General features: G+C 41.2%; 1 protein-coding gene across 1 annotated transcript in view; it reads right to left on the bottom strand.

Annotated features, from left to right (window-relative positions):
- Positions 1–19,739, bottom strand: part of LOC117461967 (zona pellucida sperm-binding protein 3-like) — a 526,690-nt gene that overhangs the window by 68,708 nt on the left and 438,243 nt on the right. The gene's annotated exons all lie outside the window — the stretch shown is intronic.

Below are 19,739 nucleotides of genomic sequence, written 5' to 3'. Positions count from 1 at the left end.
TTTTTTCTGCTGTAAAGTTGGGCATTTTAACATGGGGGTCTATGGAAATTGCTCCTTTCTGCAGCCATCGCCTATCGGCCAATATATGAACTGCAGTGTGTGACACTTCCGTATTGGCTTCACGGCTCTACCCCACAGTTTGCCGCTTGCTCATCAGGCACTAGGAAAAACGAAATGTTCAGTAGAGACGTCCCATAGAACATTTTGCGAAACACAATAGCCAGTATGTGTAGTTGCTGGGGGGCGGGTATTCCAGTTTTGGATAGTCTGGGGTGTGTTTCATTCCATTTCACACAGCTGTTTGACGCTCTGCGTAACCTTACGGGGACTGTAGTCCTAAACGATAGCTGGGGATTATGGGTAGTGTAGTGTCTTCGGTCATCCTAAACTCAGAAATGTTGACAATCGCAATGATGCTCGAAATGTCCCTTATTGGCCTACGTCTGTTTCCGGTTATTTTTTATTTTGATATTCAGTTCCTGACGGACGCCAAAAAAGCCCGAGATTATGGAATTAAACCAATAAATAAAAGCAAGGATAATTGTGTGTTATTGGTGAGTAAATAACAGTGTGTTATTTTGAAAAGAATAACGAATTAGAAGGAACAAATATTTAAAAATACAGATTTCCGTATTCTGAGGCTCTGAGCCCCATTTATTGTCTGAACCCCATTTATTTTCCTCACAGACGGCAACAAAAGTCCGAAATTATACGATTTAAATAAAAGCAATAATTGTGGCTTGATATTGAGTAAGAACATGTTTTTATGAACCACACAGCTTCCGGTCTCCCACGACCCGACCGGAGAAAAAGACGTGCTGCAGGCAGTAGAAATACATTGCTTTTAAAATCGTGCTGTGCAACACGAAAAAAGGGGCAAATCGTGTTGGTGAACACGAATCAATAGATTAAAAATCGTGTTGGTGAACACGAAATGCCGTGAGACTGGGTTGTATCAGCGGGCCATCGCGTGGTTTCCGAAAATAACCGAGTGACACGAGTAGATTTTAGCCGAGACCGGCGGAAAATATGTCTCAAAATTCCGTGTGTAAAAAGACGATCCACAAGCAGAAATGTGAGATCCACGAGCAGAGATTTGAGATTTACTGAATGATGTGTTTTTTTTATGGGAAATTTTATTATGAGCTTATTTTTTGGATTTTCAGAGACTTTGCACACGTTTTTCACAACATGTTCACGCTAGGAGTATGGGAGTACTTCCATTCACTTCGTCTTGATCTGTAGAGTGTAGATGTGATTTAATGTGTCGTGTGTCCCCAACTCCTCTCCAAAGTTCAGATACTATATACAAATACTAAAAGGTAAATAAAACATTAAACATACTGACAAAATAACAACCTGAAAGATATGTATTCTATCTACACATTTCGTAATTATCTAATCTAGTGGCCTTATAAAAGTGTTGGCTAAAGTAACGCAGAATATATATTTTTTAATTGTAAATAATTAGAAACATTATTTATGTGCACAAGTACATAAATAAGTATAAACAGTGAATGTGAATAAATACATGCAAAAATATGAACAAATAAATGAATAGGGAAAATAAATGAGATATACTGACAAACAAATAGCTACAGATCAAGAAATAAAATTAGTACATAAATGTGTCATACTTAAATTAGTATTAATTTCTATTGTATTTCACTGTTCCTATTATTAATATTATTATTTATTTCTTTTAAATCTATTTCCCGTGTCAGTTTTGGGACCCCACACATAACGAGCTGTCCCGAGTTCCTCCGGCTGCAGTTCCGCAGACGGCCGGTGTTTGGCAGCAGAGCGCTGGGAGCAGAGGGAGGTGAGTCTATGACGGAAATGAGGGATGACGGATGCGAAGGAAATACACCCGAACACATCTGGTACCTACTGTCATAGATATATATAAACACTAGATGGCTCATGGGAGATTTTCCAGCGTAGCTGACCGGCCGCCATCTTGCCACAGTCAACAGTTACTCTGATTTGCGTTATGGTAGCTGTTGTAAGGTGAGTGATCTGCACAAAAATACTCTTAACTCACTGAAATCTTGACTGATTTACAAACGGTTTGGTTTATTAAAACATTATTAGCATGGCTATGATACAGGATGCTTGGACATGTTGAAATTGCAGCTTTTCTTTGTGTATGTGGTTGTATTTATTAGCTGGCTAATAACAAGAGGCTGTGAGTGAGACCTAGTATTACAAATTGACCCAGCAACTTTACACCAGTGGGAGAGGCAGAACTGCTCTTTCTTTTCAACACAACTTAAGTTACACATGATTTCTTCCAAGTGGTTTGGCTTGTTAAAAACATCTTGCATTATGATACAGGAATTTGCTGGCTTTGTGTTTACAGAAGTACCTGACTATGCCGGACTTTGTGCAGCCTACGGATGTTTAATGGAATCGCTATCACTAGGAGCATATATCGCCAACTACTATGTATTTATTAAATCTTCATGTTCCATGAGACGCAGCACTATGTTCCCCACATATGTTTATGTTTGCTCAGTCTAATAAACCCATAACATGGTTGTGAAAGAATACCAAAGCTGAGGCTGGACGATGATTGATTGTTGGTGTGCCATGTGTCACCGTGTGTCTTATTGGTTTTGTGTTATACTGTATTTTATTGTGTGCAGCTGGTCCTTATCTCCAAGACACATTTAAAACAAATAACCTTGAAGTCCCATCTCTCCCCACCTGCCCTGCTTCCTCCACACCACACCAAGTTGTTCTTCTTAATAATAATAATACATTTATTTTGGGGGGCCGCCTTTCATAACACCAAGGACACATAATAATTATTTTTTTCCCTATATTGGGGCATAGGGGCAATATAGGGAACAATTTAAACAGTGGATTTTGTGATATATCAGCCGGGTGAGACAAGACAAACCACAAATGGACTACAGAAGGACACATGGTACAGTTTATATTATTCTGGTCTTTTTTCAATAACATATTTCAAAGGTTCTGGATTTGTTTACAAATCTAGAAACTAAATACAAAACTAGGATGATATGAAGATCTCATGTCAAAAATAATTGTGATAAATTAGACAGAACTGGCCTGTCTGTGAGCACATTTTATGTTGGTTTGGTTCTTCTGATAAAGGTGTGAATATCTAAATAATATACCAACATATGCTATTGTCATTAGTTGTGTCCCTGTTCTTCAAGCTAAGGCATTGCTAAATTAACAACTCTTGGCTTACAGAGTGGTAACATGAGACCGATTTTTATATAAAATATAAATGTATTTTAATTTTATAATTTATTTTAAATATTAACAATATAATAAAATAAATGGAAATATATACACCGGCAAATATTTCCATTTATTTTATTATATTGTTAATATTTAAAATAAATTATAAAATTAAAATACATTTATATTTTATATATAAAAATCGGTCTCATGTTACCACTCTGTAAGCCAAGAGTTGTTAATTTAGCAATGCCTTAGCTTGAAGAACAGGGACACAACTAATGACAATAGCATATGTTGGTATATTATTTAGATATTCACACCTTTATCAGAAGAACCAAACCAACATAAAATGTGCTCACAGACAGGCCAGTTCTGTCTCATTTATCACAATTATTTTTGACATGAGATCTTCATATCATCCTAGTTTTGTATTTAGTTTCTAGATTTGTAAACAAATCCAGAACCTTTGAAATATGTTATTGAAAAAAGACCTAGAATAATATAAACTGTACCATATGTCCTTCTGTAGTCCATTTGTGGTTTGTCTTGTCTCACCCTGGCTGATATATCACAAAATCCACTGTTTAAATTGTTTCCTATATTGCCCCTATGCCCCTGTAAGGTGTCCTTGGGTGTTATGAAAGGCGGCCCCCCAAAATAAATGTATTATTATTATTAAGAAGAACAACTTGGTGAAAGGCGGCCCCCCAAAATAAATGTATTATTATTATTAAGAAGAACAACTTGGTGTGGTGTAGGAAGCAGGGGCAGGTGGGGAGAGATGGGGCTTCAAGGTTCAAGGTTATTTGTTTTAAATGTGTCTTGGAGATAAGGACCAGCTGCACACAATAAAATACAGTATAACACAAAACCAATAAGACACACGGTGACAGATGGCACACCAACAATCAATCATCGTCCAGCCTCAGCTTTGGTATTCTTTCACAACCATGTTATGGGTTTATTAGACTGAGCAAACATAAACATATGTGGGGAACATAGTGCTGCGTTTCATGGAACATGAATATTTAATAAATACATAGTAGTTGGCGATATATGCTCCTAGTGATAGCGATTCACCATTAAACATCCGTAGGCTGCACAAAAGTCTGGCATAGTCAGGTACTTCTGTAAACACAAAGCCAGCAAATTCCTGTATCATAATGCAAGATGTTTTTAACAAGCCAAACCACTTGGAAGAAATCATGTGTAACTTAAGTTGTGTTGAAAAGAAAGAGCAGTTCTGCCTCTGCCACTAGTGTAAAGTTGCTGGGTCAAATTTGTAATACTAGGTCTCACTCACAGCCTCTTGTTATTAGCCAGCTAACAAATACAACCACATACACAAAGAAAAGCTGCAATTTCAACATGTCCAAGCATCCTGTATCATAGCCATGCTAATAATGTTTCTAATAAACCAAACCATTTGTAAATCAGTCAAGATTTCAGCGAGTTAAGAGTATTTTTGTGCAGATCACTCACCTTACAACAGCTACCATAACGCAAATCAGAGTAACTGTTGACTGTGGCAAGATGGCGGCCGGTCAGCTACGCTGGAAAATCTCCCATGAGCCATCTAGTGTTTATATATATCTGTGGGTGTAGGTACCAGATGTGTTCGGGTGTATTTCCGTCTCATCTGTCATATCCGTCATATACTCACCTCCCTCTGCTCCCAGCGCTCTGCTGCCAAACACCGGCCGTCTGCGGAACTGCAGCCGGAGGAACTCGGGACAGCTCGTTATGTGTGGGGTCCCAAAACTGACACGGGAAATAGATTTAAAAGAAATAAATAATAATATTAATAATAGGAACAGTGAAATACAATAGAAATTAATACTAATTTAAGTATGACACATTTATGTACTAATTTTTATTTCTTGATCTGTAGCTATTTGTTTGTCAGTATATCTCATTTATTTTCCCTATTCATTTATTTGTTCATATTTTTGCATGTATTTATTCACATTCACTGTTTATACTTATTTATGTACTTGTGCACATAAATAATGTTTCTAATTATTTACAATTAAAAAATATATATATTCTGCGTTACTTTAGCCAACACTTTTATAAGGCCACTAGATTAGATAATTACGAAATGTGTAGATAGAATACATATCTTTCAGGTTGTTATTTTGTCAGTATGTTTAATGTTTTATTTACCTTTTAGTATTTGTATATAGTATCTGAACTTTGGAGAGGAGTTGGGAGACACACGACACATTAAATCACATCTACACTCTACAGATCAAGACGAAGTGAATGGAAGTACTCCCATACTCCTAGCGTGAACATGTTTGTGAAAAACGTGTGCAAAGTCTCTGAAAATCCAAAAAATAAGCTCATAATAAAATTTCCCATAAAAAAAACACATCATTCAGTAAATCTCAAATCTCTGCTCGTGGATCTCACATTTCTGCTTGTGGATCGTCTTTTTACACACACGGAATTTTGAGACATATTTTCCGCCGGTCTCGGCTAAAATCTACTCGTGTCACTCGGTTATTTTCGGAAACCACGCGATGGCCCGCTGATACAACCCAGTCTCACGGCATTTCGTGTTCACCAACACGATTTTTAATCTATTGATTCGTGTTCACCAACACGATTTGCCCCTTTTTTCGTGTTGCACAGCACGATTTTAAAAGCAATGTATTTCTACTGCCTGCAGCACGTCTTTTTCTCCGGTCGGGTCGTGGGAGACCGGAAGCTGTGTGGTTCATAAAAACATGTTCTTACTCAATATCAAGCCACAATTATTGCTTTTATTTTAAATCGTATAATTTCGGACTTTTGTTGCCGTCTGTGAGGAAAATAAATGGGGTTCAGACAATAAATGGGGCTCAGAGCCTCAGAATACGGAAATCTGTATTTTTAAATATTTGTTTCCTTCTAATTCGTTATTCTTTTCAAAATAACACACTGTTATTTACTCACCAATAACACACAATTATCCTTGCTTTTATTTATTGGTTTAATTCCATAATCTCGGGCTTTTTTGGCGTCCGTCAGGAACTGAATATCAAAATAAAAATAACCGGAAACAGACGTAGGCCAATAAGGGACATTTCGAGCATCATTGCGATTGTCAACATTTCTGAGTTTAGGATGACCGAAGACACTACACTACCCATAATCCCCAGCTATCGTTTAGGACTACAGTCCCCGTAAGGTTACGCAGAGCGTCAAACAGCTGTGTGAAATGGAATGAAACCACCCCAGACTATCCAAAACTGGAATCGAACGCCCCCCCAGAACTACACATACTGGCTATTGTGTTTCGCAAAATGTTCTATGGGACGTCTCTACTGAACATTTTCGTTTTTCCCACAATTAGAAGTTGCCAGTATTAAAGGTGGGGTAGGTAAGTTTCAGAAACCGGCTCGAGTGCACTACAATTTGAAAGTACACAGCCGAAAAGAATCCGCCCCTTCCTTCAGACTTCCTCAAAGAGCACCTCCTCCAACACACATGAACGCGCACTGTCCAAGAGAAAAAGAGCGACCACGGCGTCAGATTTCAACTCGGTGTGTATGGGGTTATTCCCTATCTTTATTCAAGAGCGTGGTATTTAAATTTGAGAGCATACTTTATTGATTTCCTTCACTCAAACCCTGTCATCGCACCAAAGACAAACTAAAGAGTAACCGCCCTTACGGGACGCTGTAATAACTAAATCGAACGCACCCGCAAGGACACCTGGCCTCCTATTGGTTGAGGGATTTTGACAGGATTGTTGCACAAAAGTTTCGAGCGCGAACAGAATAAATCTGAGAGCAGAAAAAATCTGTAAACAGCAATATATCTGAGTGCAAGCGTACAGTTTGAGCCGAAGCAGAGCAAATCTAAGTGCAAGCAGACACTATTTGAGTGCGAGGACAGGGTTTGAGGGAAATAAATACATAAAGTATGCTCTCAAATTTAAATACCACGCTCTTGATAGGGAATAACCCCCATGTGTTCCATCAGTAGTCACCATCGTTGTAAAGCAACTCCGATATTGACTCTGGTTTGAATTCTCCTAGTTTCCACTTTGTTTTTGTTCCTAATTTGCTCCGTTATATTATTTCTTTTACCACCAGTAGACGATGTTGAACCTAACTCTGCCATAGTGAAAGTGGCCGCCTGTTGCAGGCGAGTCATTGAAGTACTGCTGCAATGCACGCCCAATGAGGGCACGAGATACATTTGTGCGTGCACGAGATGGAAGGCTGACAGACAGGGCGGCAATTTGTGCTTTTTACAGTATTACGGCTTCCACAGATGACATTTTTTTATGGAGTTTTTGTCAAAGCACTTAAGATATTCATTGCTATCGGGATGTTAAGAGCATTCCATGGAATATAACAAAAAGTGTATCTCGAGCCGGTTTCTGAAACTTACCTACCCCACCTTTAAACACATTGGTGTTATCAAATGTAAAACATATAATTAATAAATGGGTGAACATCGCTTGTGTCCATAATGCGCAGCATTAATATATACCCACATGACAGCTCATTGTTACTTTGTAATTCTACTCCACGACAATTCAGAGGTTAACCTGGTATTTTTACTCCACTGCATTTATTTCAGTTACTTTGCAAATTCTGATTAATGATGTGAAATATAAACAACCCTTAAATCAGACTTTAGTTACACCTGAGTAAAATTCAGGTAAGGTGATTGTCAAGTGCCAACAATCAGGAGAGATATTTGATAGTTGGTGCTTGAGAAGACTAAACATGTATCTGCAATTGACATGAATGGAAACGAGTAATAAAGTATATTCATAACTCGTTATTCTCTACTAATAGTTCATTAAAGACTGTATATTATGGCTATTTTGCACATCCCTTTCAAGATTTTCAAAGGTTTATTGACATATCATATACACAACTACGGTGTAGTTATGCAATGAATGAAAAACTTGGGTCACAGGTTCCTCAACAGTGCATTACAAGACATCTATCAATATGTGTGTACCTCCACCATTAAACATATTCATATTCTGCACATTTCTTATTCTATCTACATAAGAGTATAATTTATATGTATAATATCAGTTAAAATAAGTGCTTCAACATACACAATAAACAATGAAGAATGTAACATTTGTGATATTGGGCTATATAAATAAACATTGATTGATTGATTGATTGATTGATTGATTGAAAAAAGAGTTTTATCTGGGCTGCTTCGCTGCCAGCTGCTCCCCCGTGACCCGAAAGTGGCGTAGGCTATAGCTTGTACTTCAACATAAACGAAAGTGCTCGATATATGCTGTATTGAACCAATAAACTAACACAAACTAACTGTATCACTATAACATGATGATGATGATGATGATGATGATGATGATGGTGATAAAGAATGCATCTAACGTTCCGCTGTTCATTATAATATAAAAACAGAGCATTAAACAAACCATCATGCTCTTACTTTGAAATCATGCGGAAATGTCGTCATCAGCGGGCCATCACCTGGATTCCGAAAATAACCGAGTGACACGAGTAAATAGACGAGACCGGCGGAAAATATGTCTCAAAATTCCGTGTGTGTAAAAATACGATCCACAAGCAGAAATGTGAGATCCACGAGCAGAGATTTGAGATCCGTAAGCGCATTTTTGGTCGACAAATACAAAATGGATTCACAAATGCCTGATCGAAAGTTGTAAATGTTAAAGAGATATTCACAGATCTTTTTTTTATTTGTCAAAATATTTAGCGTATTTGCAGATCCGTTTTACACTTGCACATTTATTTGTGAGTTTGCAAATCTTTTAAATGCATTTGTGGATGGTGTTTTACATTTACAAATCACATATTTACACACAAATTATTTTTATGTTCACTCAAATAATTATGAGACATATCTATGCCCATACACCTCTTTTCACCCTCCGTCTGAAACCAGAGCCCAGTCTGCTCTGATTGGTCAACTGCTTAAAGATGTCTTTACTCCGTTTTGTAGTAGTAACCCTTGTTGTGCATTCTTTTTCTGGAATGTTCTCAAACCTCTAAGCGCATTTCCTGCCTACAGTTAACATTACATGTGTCATTTTGTACCAAACTTTAGACTTTAGACTAAAGAGGCCCTATTATACTTATTTCCTGTAGTGTGTTTATATATGGTTTTTGTGCATTTAAATGGTCTGAATCCCAAAGTTCCCTCCAGAGGGAGTTTTCTCCCACACACCCCTCCCCCTTCCTGAAACGCCTCCATTCGACTCCTTGGTTTACTTCTGTAACATAGTGACATCACTATGTCACACTCACTCTTCTATTGGCAAGCCCTCCAAAACATTGTACGTGATATGCTAAATGTCGGGACATTTCTAAGCATTTGACCGATCACAACAGAGCTGGACAGCTCTGTTGCTAACCAATCAGCAGCTCTGGTTTCAGATAGAGGGTGAAAAGAGGTCCCACTGCGGGTGGCAGAACAGACCTGAATCCAGTAGACTTCTCAGAATGACTAGAGATCTTCTCATAGTCCAATACAGTTAACTGGCACAGCAGAATCCCGATATGGGCCATTTTTTTGGGCCCAAGATGTCACAGTAGGGTAGGGCTGTACCAGAATATCCAAATATTCGGTTTTCAATTTCATTATTCGGATATTCTTTTTTTTTGGCAGCCGCAGTGCAGCTCAAATTGAATTTATTGAAATCTCCAATATCAACGTAGGAGCTTGTGCCTCTTCGGGGGTGCTATCACTTAACCATAAACTTTATTGCTTACTTTCTCCGTCTTTATATGTAGATATTGTTTTTCTCCGTTAATCTCCGCTCCTTTTGTCCGTCACGTTGTTTCCATAGCAACAACAACAACTTCCTTTCAACAGCGCTAACTCTCCTTCAAAATAAAAGCATGTCCATACAAAATAGGAAGCCAAGCCAAATTACACTTAAGACACATATACAACTGCAACGAAAGTAACAAACACAATGCAATATCCTTTTCAATTTCAAAGAACATAAATTGGGTTATTTACATTAACAAATAACTATAAAACAACAATACTGTAGAATAACTAAATTAATGCCTTGAATAAACTGAAATTCGGCGCGCGCCGAATATCCGAATATTCGCTGCTAAATACAAATATGAACTTGAAAATGTGCATAGTATGGCCCCTTAAACATTACTTCCAGTTATCATATAAATCGACCTGAACTGAAATCTTAAATCTTCAAATACTATTTATAGGCCTACTCTCATTCAAGAAACAAGGGATATTTTAAATGCAGAATATTTCCTCAACACATACAGAGTATCTTTACACAGTGGTATGTCTACTGTGAACACTTCACTGCTGTGTGCACATCCCCATCACAAAAATAAACACACAAAGACTTGTGTCACAAATGCATGCAACAGAAGGCTTGTGAGACCTTCTTCAAAGTAATTTATAACAGTGCTCAGATAAAAGAAACCTTTTGGAAAAAAAGGGAAAGGAATGAGGCTAGGAGTCATGCAGAAAAAAAAAAGGAATAGTGTGTGATGGTCCCACCGGGAGGGCCTAACTGTAAACACACATACCTTCTGACAAGGAACTCATCAATAATTATTCTTTAAAAATACGTCTCCTTGACGTCTCCATCTCTGTCTTTTTTCGTTTGATGCCACTCGGGCACCTTCAATAATTTAGCCTCCGGGTCCGAGCACAGCAGGGGTGAGACAGCAATTAGGGAGTAGTGTCGGGAGGGAGGAGAGAGGAGAGGGGGCGATAACAAGAGAGAGGAGAGCGAGATTACCATGCAGGACGAAGAAAAGGGGTGATGCGGAAGAAAGTGGGTAAAAGCGGAAAGAGTACAGAGAGGGAGGTCACTGGAGGAAGAAAGTCATGTACAGCACATTAAGGGCAGCGTTAATGGCATGTGGATACACAGAGTGGAGGGGAAGGGGGGGGAGTGAAAAGTAAGAGTGGTGGTAAGTGAGGAAAGGTTAATAGCTTACAACTGGAACGGAAGGGGAGGGAGTGAGAGATCACACACTTCTCTAAAGCTGACCTGACCTGGAGCGAGCAGAAGAGAGACAGACAAAAAAGGAGAGAGGGTTATGAAAAGAGGTGGTGGGGAATCTGGGGGTTTACACGGAGGGAAATACAAAAGGGCGCAGACACAGTGAGAGAATGAAGGCAAGCAGTTAAACCATTTTATTGCAAGCCTGAAATCTGTGTCTCTGTTGCCGAGTGGGTGCAAGATCACATCGAGGAAATAATGGATGGGATGACTGAGGGAACACGGCTGGGATGAGGGAGAACAGAGGAGAAACCGCAGAGTCTATTAAAGATAGAATTCAAAAGAAACACAGCCTGCCTTTCTCTTCTTTACTTCCAATCTCCCCTCTCCCTTTATAGCCCTCGTTTCATCTTGGGATAATGTCGAACAAATCAGCAACACGAGCATGTGAATTTAAAGCATCGCTCTCCAAGATGTGAAAATAGCAGCGCTTTATCTCCGAGAGAATATGAACCACTTAGACTTCACCTGCCCCGTAATATAAAACAATGCAGATAACCCTGGGAACGCCGAGTTAGGGTGTTCTGATGTAAAAACACAAACTGAACCACGGATTGGAGCTGGTTTTACTCACCTGGGGATAACCCGCCAAGGTTAGCCGTGTCAACGCTGAGCTACACATTTAGCCAGTAGTGACATCAGGAATATGTGAAGTGGAGAGGTCCTGCCGGAGTCAAGCTCATGAGTATGCATAGCCCAGCGTGAGCTCTGTGACCTTGAGCTGGTCTGGACCGTGCACTCCACTTCTCCCCCGTGGCCCTAAAGGAGGCATGAGTCAGGGAGCGGAGGGCACGCAGAGAGAGGAGGGCAGAGGCGTTGTAGAAGAAGAAAAAGTCACACTATAAGAGAGAAGAAGAGTCATAAAGGCACGAGCTGAAAGGTGACACATCACCCCCAGGCAGCCACAATGGAGCAGCTAATCATCAGACATGATCATTAAATCATCACTGTTGCTCAACACGTATGAATTGAACAACAGCTTATAAATATTTACCAGTTACCGGTGGATGAGCTTTGCTGCTTGTTAAGTTTGAACCAGTATAAGCTTGAAAACATCAATATCAAAGTATTAAACCAAAATATGACAATTTGCTTTAATCAGGGCCCCCGTGTTAAAAGGCCCATGTCATGCTTTTCTGATTATTACCCGTCCCCGTGTGTTATGTAGCTTTTTCTGCATGTAAACGGTCTGCAGAGTCACACACCCTCAAAGTACACCCTGTAGCGAGTAAAACTCTAACACAGAAAAGACCTGTCTGTGCTGCCCCAGAACGCCTCTTTGGACATTTCTCTTTTTTGACCAAATGGACCAATTGGTCCAAATGGACAATCCGCGGAGCTCCGCACACACACACACACACTCACTCAGCCTTATCTTTTCTCAGCCGTGGTGCTCTGCGGAGCTCCGTATACACACACACTCAGGCTGTGTGTGTGTTCAGGCTGAGCTCCGCGGTGTCTCGCTGTCTCGCAGACCCCACGCAGCAACCAGGAAACGACACCAGTAATCCAGCTCACACTGTCCGCTCCTCGAGCCCCACAGGGCGGAGCAGCGAGCCCCGCAACGTCCCGCCATTACGGCGCCCAGACCCCATGCAGCATTCTCATCTGTTTGTCATTACTGGTGTCATTTCCTGGTTGCTAACAAACGCCATTGTAACACATAAACACTGATGTTCCGCTGTAATGGTGGTTGACTAATCAGAACAGAGTGGGTGAGCTGACCAATCAGAGCACAGTGGGCTCATAGGGAGGGGGGGGGGCAGGAGCTCCAACAAGCCGAGAGTGAATACACATACTATACAGAGATGCTGTGAGAAACCAATGTGATTTTGGAACATTAAACAATGTAAATCTATTCTAGTAGACCTCAACAATGGAACTATGATCAGTAGAAATGGCCATGACATGGGACCTTTAACACTCTTAACACTACATTTGGTACGATATATCGTCTCGTGACGATAATCGCGATATGCGCGGGGACTTTTTAAATTTGGTTTTTATTTTTAGGACTTGCGATATTAAGTAGTCAAATTAACTCAAACACGTCATGTTACAATTATTTTGCTGCTTGCTACAAAAGGAAAACTTGCACGGACCCCGTTTGCCATTTGAGAGAGAACGAACCTGTTGAAATTGAAAGAGGACATATTACGCTTGCTTTCAGGTTAATGTTTGTGTTTTGATCCTTTACTGTGACAGGTTTGAATGCTTAACTTTCAAAAAGCTCTTTATTTTCCTCATGCTGCAGCACCTCTTTTCACCCTCTGTCTGAAACAAGAGCCCAGTCTGCTCTGATTGGTTAGCTGTCCAGCTTTGTTGTGATTGGTCAACCGCTTAGAAATGTCCCGCCATTTAGCATATCAGGTACAATGTGTTGGGGCGCGTTACATAGAAGAGCGAGTGTTCCATAGTGATGTCATTATGTTACAGAAGTAACCAAATGAGTCTGATGGAGGCGTTTGAGGCAGGGGGGGGAGTGTGTGGGAGAGAAACTCCCTCTGCAGGGAATGATTGACATGATGCCGAATTGAAAGAAAGCACTGTTCTCAGTCTTGTGTCAAATGTATTGTTTTTTTCTTTTTAGTCAACCTCATTCTGTTTTCTTTAGTTACATTTTGTTTCCTTTTCTTACAAGTGATGAGGTGTTAAAATATACTAGGAAAAAGATTACAGTATATTGAACATTTCTGTCAATCTATTTTAGCCAAAATATCGGCCTGTTTCCTTCTCTCATTATTCCCTAATCATGGTCTCAACTTAGTTTATAATCATAGTTTTTCGTTGGCAAATAATAAAATATTCCTTCCAAAACCAAATTAGCAAACTATTTTGGCTTCTATAGCAGAATGCTATTCACAATATTTGAATTTCTATGTCTCTATGGTTAAAGTGTAGGCATGCTCATTCTGTTTTCCGTCTGCACTCCTGATCAGAATATCTGGCTGTTTAACTGCTCAATGCTCCCCTCCGTTCCCCCGCTGGTCTGTCTATCTGCTGTTTGGTAATGGGCAGGCAGCTTACAGTGGGTTTATGAGAGTGAAAACAGCTGCCTGCTGAGTCTGGAAACAAGGTTGATGAAAAGCTATGAGAGCAAACCAAACAGTAGAACTGTGAAGCCAAAATAATGAGCAAAAGGACGCTGAAGTACCCCGTCAAACTGAGTTAATCCATTGTTGATACAAAAATGATGGAATAGAGCAGTTTATGTTGGCCAACAGCTGCTGTGAATAGCCTGGCGGATAGAGGGGGAGGTGCCGGGAGGGGGCACAGGGTAAAGGCAGGTCAGAAGACGAGAGCAGGAGATCGGGGGGGACGAGGGAGCCGGTGAAAGGTGGCACCTGATGGGTGGAGCCGTAGGATAAAGACAGGTATAGAAGAGGAGGAGAATCTTCTCTTCAGCTTGCTGACAGATCAGGTTCATATTGTAATGCGTGATGAGAGGCACACCAGGGAAACACACATGCTGAGATCATTAAAAGGTAGTGACACTCTGTATTATTAAAGCATATAATATATACTGTCCAGACATCTTATATATAATGTGTGATTATGTGCTTCTTAAGACACCTGCTGTTTTGGGTCCCTCCGAAGAAGAAGCTGTTTTAAGGAATGTTCATGGGGTTTATATTCATATTAATAAGCAAACCTCTTCCCTTAGGCTTTTCTGTCTCATTATCGTGAACGCTACATCACAGGAAGATCTAGAATATAAATGTTATCAAATATGGCATAAATGCCCACTTTGACTCAAGGATGAACGAATGAGAACATATCGGTCAAAAGTCAAAGTCATTGTTACCCCACAAAACAGGATGACATTATGAGGTAATGACAATTTGGACAAACATGGGTGTAAAATGCAACCCTACATACAAGTGGCACAGCCGTTACTTTTGTAGGCATGTAAATAATCTACAAAGGGCAAAATCCCAAAGTTCCCTTCAGAGGAAGTTTCTCTCCCAAACCCCCTGCATGGAAAGCTTCCATTGGACTCCTTTGTTTACCACCGTAACATGGTGACATCACTAAGTAACATTCACACTTCTATTTGCTCGTGCCCCAGCGCATTTTACACAATAGGCCAAGGGAAAGGACATTTGGGACACATCTCGTAGCAGTTGACCAATCACAACAGAGACGGCTAGTTAACCAATCAGAGCAGACTGGGCTCTGGTTTCAGACAGAGAAGTGAAAAGAGAAGCTGCAGCACCGGCAGTATGAGAACAATAAAGAGCTTTTGATTATTAAAGCATGCAAACATACCACAGTACAGGCACAGCATACAACATGGAACAAACTAGAACAAACCAACTCTGACACCAGATTTGGCCCTCGCTTCCTTCTTACCTCCCTACCTCTGGCGGCCTCACTCGGACCACACCTACCTCCAATTTAACCCTTTGTAGGATCTCAAACCACATCTGTAAAGATTTGCGACTGCATCTTCCAGGGTTGTGAAGCTATTGCGGTGATACAAATGTTATGCCATGCTGTCAGAAACACAAAGACTCATAACATGGAAACAATACTAGCGTAGCGGGCTGTAACTATTTCATTTTGAATTTAAATGCAAGTAACTTGTTGTGTTCCATTGTTGACACCGCATATTCTCAAACAAGCTGTACATTTATTGGCACAGAAAAATCTATCCGCCTCCCTTCTCACAAAAAGTCAATACTAATAAAACAGCAATGAAAGAAAAGATAATAAACAGTGCTTGAAATTCCTTTTCATTATTACACAATCCTCTTGGCCTGCACACACACACACACACACACACACACACACCCCACACACACATACACGTATTGGCTCGCGTTGGTAAAAGCCATTCCTCTTGGCAGTGGCACGCGGTGGCATATATGTGGGCGACTTGCCCTTTAAATGTACAGCAGTGAGTTAAGCCTCCAGTGGCCTTTTCCAGGCCCGTCTCCTTCGGCTAAAAAGATGACGTAGTGTACACCACCAGAGTGGAGCATTGAAGCAATACAACACAAACACTCTCCCGACGAGCCGCCACACACACGGCCACGCACACCCACACACCATCCCTCTAATACATCAGCTGATTATGATAATCAAACGTGGGATTTGCATACTCTGAGGCTAAAAGCACAGTTTTGTACTAAATAATGGATTGCAGAGGAAGGGAGAAGGCGCGATGCATTGAACAGCTTATTGTGCAAAAGGAAAAGGATAATAATGATGAATAATGAATGTTCTATTAGGAAGTGTGTGAGTGGGAGGAAGTGAGTGTGGCAGAAAGGGGATTGCAGTGTGTGTGTTAAGTGTTCTTGTGTGGAGGCCACACAACGTGCCCTCTAGAGACGGACTGAAATAGATCAAACGAGAACAGGGCAACATGTCCACACGATTAAAGAGGCGTTCGACACTAACCAAACTTCGATGGCGGATCAATGGCGGATCGATGTTAAACAATTAGCCGCGGATCCTCATGACCTATTTAAACCATGTCTCGCTGTAAGACAAACAGACGAGGAGCCAGAGGAGATTGTTCGTCTGACATTTCACTGTGAGTGCAGAACAAAAGGGAATGTCCCCCCACATTCACCGCGGGAATGGGTTTGATTGAAAGTTCAGACGGAATTTAAAACTTGTCACAGTACAAAGGTCTGTCTTCTGAAGTCACAAGTGCTCCTCAGAGGCTGGCTGCTGTACGCTTCTGTGGGGGGTTTCTGTTGGAGTGCCTCTGCATCATTGAAAGCTTTTCGTTGTTATGTGTGTCTCCGCATTGATTAGAGAGGAGAGCAGTCAAAGGAGAGCGAGCCCACTCACATGCATGTCTGTGACACACACCTGTGAGTAACAACATTTGCATACCTTTGTATTTGGTGAGGTTTTTAATGGGTTGTTTTAAAGTGCGTTCTCACATCGTGCCAATTATATTTATTGGAATTCTAGAGAAGTTAAGTATAACTTGGTTATTATTCTGACAGTTTTGGCATCATCTCCGTTTGTTGTGATTCATTTATAATCGCTTCCAGTCTGGCAGGGGCAAAACAAAAAATGATCCAGATGATCAGAGGACATGTTGATACGCCAACAGGTTATCGACATGTTGGTAATGAATCCCTCATAACACTCGTAAACTATGGCAACAGCTGTCGGTGAAAGTTGACCTTGTCGCTTTTGTAGTGTTACAAAGCGATGTCACTATGTGGCAGAAATAAACACAGGAGTCCAATTAGGGTGTTTTAAGCAGGGGGGAGAGAAGCCCCCTTTGGACGGAACTTTGGGACATTACCCTTTACCGACAATTGGAATGCACAAAAACCTATACCTCACTACCGGGAAGCGAAACTCAAAATGCATAATAGGGCCCCTGTGATCCTTTCCTTGATTTTGAGGGACACATCCTGCTATACCTGTGTCTGAGCACTTGTTTGTGTTTTGCACGAGGCCCAGACGGGGATCCGTTGCTTTCCAGGTGGGAGAGGAGGAGAAGACATGAGATGATGGCAGAGCTAACCACAGCCAGCCAGAGAGGAGTTCACTTTAATCACTATTCACTGTGTAGATGTTGGCCTCAGCTTTGTGCTGTGCTCTATTAACCACACACACACACACACACACACACACACACACACACACACACACACACACACACACACACACACACACACACACACACACACACACACACACACACACACACACACACACACACACACACACACACACACACACACACACACACACACACACACACACACACACACACACACACACACACACACACACACACACACACACACACACACACACACACACACACACACACACACACACACACACACACACACACACGTATCCTTAGTCACGCCTTGGCTCCTTGTTATCTGTTTGCCATGACTGTGCCAAGTGGAGGTTCAGCCAGGGCAGGAGGAGAGTCTTTACACTTCCTTCTTTAAAGCCACCACACACACCTCCAAAGACTTTCTTTGAAACAGTCACACACATGCACACAAACACTTACACACCCTCGGGCAAAGCTCATGCCACCTCAGTGGTCGAGAGCCACGCTTTTATTTCCAACAAGGCTCTCTGAACTCAAACGGGCAACGTCCCAAATTAATTTGCCGTTTTCCCCCCCGATCGGCCAGTTTCTTCTGAACACCTCTCTGAATTGGTGGGCCTGCTCCAAATCGATTGGCTGACCCTCTCCCCTCCGCCCTGCTTGACACCACCTGGCTGATATAGAAAGAGCTGGCATAAGCCCCGGCCCCCAGCGAGACCACCACTCAGCCCTGTTGTGGAGTTTGACTGACTCAGTTGTCCTACAGGCCTGCGGTTCTTTTGAAGTCGCCCCATAGAAGAGGAATAGCTTCCCTCTCCTGCTTGCAGATGAGATTGGAGGATATTCTCCCACCTGCCTGTGTGCCCTTGCAAACTCTCCCTGATGTTCTTCTGGGAATTGAACCTTACTGCCAATCTCAGGGCTCAGCGGTGCCACTGTACTGCCTGTTGCGTTCTTTTTCATTTGAGCCCATTTCCCACATTTTTGTTTTTCTGCTAGTGTAACCTCACCTCCCTCTCAGCCCCACACATCACAGCGACCACACACACACACACTCACACTGAATTTGTGGGGAAAACATCCACATTCATTAGGCTAATGCACAGCTGTGGGGGAAAAAACCCTTTTTCCTGGTGTTTTTATGATTTATCGCGCTGTGGAAATGTGAAATTGTGTATACGGGATATTAGTTATTTAGATGATTTAGAAGGCGGCATACTGTAGAGTACTTTTCCTCCTCGCTTCTTGATTTATGGTTATTGCAGAAATGTGAAATTGAGTATATGAGTATAAGCATATTACCTTATGATAATATAAGTAATTGAAGAGATTTAGGAGTCTGGGGAGGCCGGGTGTTGCATACATAACCGGCAATAAGGAAAATGGAAATGGCAGCTTATCAGGCTGAAATCACTCTCCAAGCAGGGGAGACACATCAGTACATTTGGCTTTTGTGGCCGGTGCCTTCATATTGTTTGGCTTTTGATATATCTGATGGTGTATCACGGGGGCGATATGAAACGCAGGAGTTATGAGATGTCATATTATTCAAGTTAAGCGGATGTGAAATATGTTGATATCCAGTTGTTGTTGTTAGAATATTGTTTGGGTATTCTCGCACGCTGACAGGCTGCTGAAAGATATTCCAAAGCTGTGCCAACGCTGTAGCCATAAAATAACCGCCGCCGTTATATCTGCTTGAGTGCGTTATCCTTATTATACTTTCCTATTAATCTAGGAGGAACAGATAAGGGTGATAGGTCAGCCTTAAATGGATTTGGTTTCCTCTGGTTGGGTTCCCCTGCTCCTGAATGACTTTGAGCAGCGCCTTCAATCAGCGCCACCGCTCACTGTGGTAATGATGGCCGGGGCTTCATTAAGAAGCTCGTTAAGTCCCCTCGTTAAGCTGCAGGGCCGTTACCACTTTGATTGTTAATGGCTCTTCGTTAAAAAAGAGTGAATCTC

Source organism: Pseudochaenichthys georgianus, chromosome 17 (genome assembly GCF_902827115.2).
Source record: "Pseudochaenichthys georgianus chromosome 17, fPseGeo1.2, whole genome shotgun sequence".
Lineage (NCBI taxonomy): Eukaryota > Metazoa > Chordata > Actinopteri > Perciformes > Channichthyidae > Pseudochaenichthys > Pseudochaenichthys georgianus.
Note: the sequence above shows the minus strand (reverse complement) of the source record. Positions and strands in the feature narration are given on the sequence as shown.